The sequence below is a fragment of the Colobus angolensis genome, unplaced genomic scaffold (genome assembly GCF_000951035.1).
Source record: "Colobus angolensis palliatus isolate OR3802 unplaced genomic scaffold, Cang.pa_1.0 Scaffold447, whole genome shotgun sequence".
NCBI lineage: Eukaryota > Metazoa > Chordata > Mammalia > Primates > Cercopithecidae > Colobus > Colobus angolensis.
Window position 1 is genome coordinate 416,870 of NW_012117899.1, and position 2,673 is coordinate 419,542.

A 2,673-nucleotide genomic window follows, 5' to 3' on the forward strand; every position below is an offset into this window, starting at 1 on the left:
CTCATTACTCTTATTAAAGTCTTTGGTGATAGGTATTATATCTTCACATATTTGGCAAAACATTCTTTTTCTTCTTCTTGTTTGGGTGCTCTTCATGGAGACTAGTGGCTAGAAACTAGAGTTAGGTTCATGGTGGTCACGAAATAAGGAAGAGAAACTTATATTTACATAATGCTCATTATGTGCCAGGAACTGGACTAAGTAGTATCCTGTGCTCATAAAATCTATGTCCTTTATTTTATTTAATCCACATAATTCTGGAAGGTTGGTGCCAGTATCTCCAGTTTATAGATGAGGAAACTAAGGCTCAATTAAGTCAAAATGTTTGCCAAAGGTCTCAGAGGTAAGAAGCGGCAGAGATGGGTTTGAAACCTGGATCTGCCTCGTCCCCAAGTTTGAATTCTTCCCATTATACCACACTACTCCAAATCCATTTAGGGTAGGTCTTGATTGAGAAGAATAGGAATCAAGATTCCTGTCACATCAAGTGTGAGCCTTTAGAAAACTAGAAGCTTTGGGGTCTTTGGGTTAGTGACTGCTGACGCGAATAACAAGGAACATACCCAGTTCTATGCATGCCCTGATAGGTCGTAATCTCTAGCAGGTAGGTAATCTTTCAAAAAGACGCCCTGAGCCAAGATGGCCTCCCAAATAGCCCTTGTTAAAGATGGCGCCACCGTCGGACGTCCCTCCCTTGATCTCAGCTGGATTCTCTCACTCTTTCTTCCTGGAATGAAAAAATGCCCTGCCAGCACTAAGATGTCAGTACAAGTTAGTCGTCTCTTTCCCGTTCTTGTCGGAAGTGGCCAGGACTTCAGCTACATAATCCAGGACACGGCTTCTTCTCAGCTTCACAGAAATCCCACAAACACCACCTCCCATCAAGATGGAGTGAGCGGAAGTGGGGCGTCTCTGAGTTTGAGTTTGTGGGCGGGGCGAGAGCGACACTTCCGCCCCTCACCAACATGGCTGCGGGCTGGAAGTGCGCATGAGCAGCTGTCTATGGCGCTACCTAGGTCGGGAGAGGGAGAACACAGTTGGAGAACATCGGCGGCTGAGACGGCCTTGGCCGGTGAGTGTGGGACCGGGCAGAAGTCTGGAAACTGGGTGGACTGGCAAGGCAGGGCAGCTTTGATTTTGTTTCCTTTTTTCTGGTTAGAGAACACTGCTGGGGAGGAAGCCTTTGTTTTGGGCGGGGGGTGGGGGGGTTGTGCTGGTTCTTTATCTTCTACCCTGCTTTGTGGGCCAAACTCCCTGTCCCCGAGCGCGAGCGTCCCAGCCCTCCTGCGCTGTCCAGCTGCGGGCCGCAGCCGCCTGCACCCGGCGCCTGAGCTCCCTAGTCCCCGATGTCCTTTCCTGCCTCCTCCGCGGAGCAGCTGGGGCGCGGGGCTAGACTGCGGGGCTGCGGGTCACGGCGCAGGCTCCCGGGCTCGCGCCTGGCAGGCGGTCAGCTCCGTAAGCGCCTTCTGGTTGGAGAGCCTGCAGGGAGACGCCTCATTCTCAGGCAAGGTCTAGGCGCCTGACTTCTTTCGGGAGTAGATTTTTTTCCCTTTGTGTCCAGACTTAGCAAGGGCTCTTACTGGGCCCTTCTGTCCTGAGCGTGCACAACACAACGTCCCATTCCAGTTTCCGTGTCACAGATCCCTAATGCTTAGGAAATGCTTCCGGATGTCCAACTAAGATTTGAATAAGTACCCTGACCCCGTTGCTGGGTGTCCTCAGAGACTGCCCCAGCTGACAGCTGTGGCCAATAGAGATGCCTCCTGTGTGGGGCCCTCTATTTCGTTGCCTTCCCCTGCAGTCAGCGCGGCAAGCTTCGCAGGGCATTTCCTCTTCAGGTTTGAAGATGGAAATGTAGGTGGTCCCAAAACACTAGTGCTACTTCCCCTTATCGACTGGGATCTCCTTGCAGCGTTACTTCCTCTGGACGGTTTCACTTTCAGTTCCTTTTTCAACATTTTCCTCGGACGCAGTCTTTCCAAGGCTTATCCACTGAAAATTTTCCTTGGATAGGAAAGGTTTGGAGGACCTTATGGGTAGAGAATTTCTAAAAATCTTGCCCCTTTTGTGTTGGGATTATCTTACTCTTTTGTACTGTGTAGCTGTTTCTTTCTGGAGGCATGTCTGCCCAGCTCTTTGTTTTTCCTGCCCTCTGGCTGGGTGTCAGGGTCCTAAGGCAGAGCTTGTAGGTGGATTCTTCCCCCTTTGTCTCTTCTTCAGAACCCGGTTTTTTTTTTTTTTTTTTTTTTTTACCCCTTCTTGCTGAGGCTCAGTTGATTTGGAGTTGTCATAGCAACATTTTAGCAACTGTGTTGTTCTACAGGAAGGCTTGATGAATAAAATAGAGGGTGCTTGAAGAGGATCCACTTGGGCTTTAGGGTTTCTAACAGATTATATAAATCGGAATACCCCCAAACAAGAGTCCTGTCAGTAGAATGGGGCCCAAAGGCCAAGTCTAGTCTTTGTGGTCAGGGACATTCTTCCAGTGGTAGTGGGCTTGAGATTTCCTCTTCCTAGGTTTGAGAACAGAAATGTCTTGGTAGACAATATGTAGCTGAGAAACTGGAAGAAGGATCAGTGTCCATGACACGGTTTTTTTTTTTTTTTGAGACGGAGTCTCACTCTGTCGCCCAGGCTGGAGTGCAGTGGCCGGATCTCAGCTCACTGCAAGCT

At 49.6% G+C, this 2,673-nt stretch overlaps 1 protein-coding gene across 3 annotated transcripts in view; it reads left to right on the top strand.

Annotated features, from left to right (window-relative positions):
- The first annotated feature begins 950 nt into the window (after window positions 1-950).
- USF1 (upstream transcription factor 1) overlaps window positions 951-2,673 on the top strand; it is a 7,446-nt gene continuing 5,723 nt past the window's right edge. For 2 of the 3 annotated variants that reach the window (XM_011957593.1, XM_011957595.1), the window contains exon 1: window positions 951-1,072. The gene's annotated coding sequence lies outside the window, so the exon portion shown is untranslated. Of the gene's footprint in view, window positions 1,073-1,993; window positions 2,019-2,673 lie in introns of those variants that run through there. The other variant, XM_011957594.1, reaches the window with a different exon arrangement.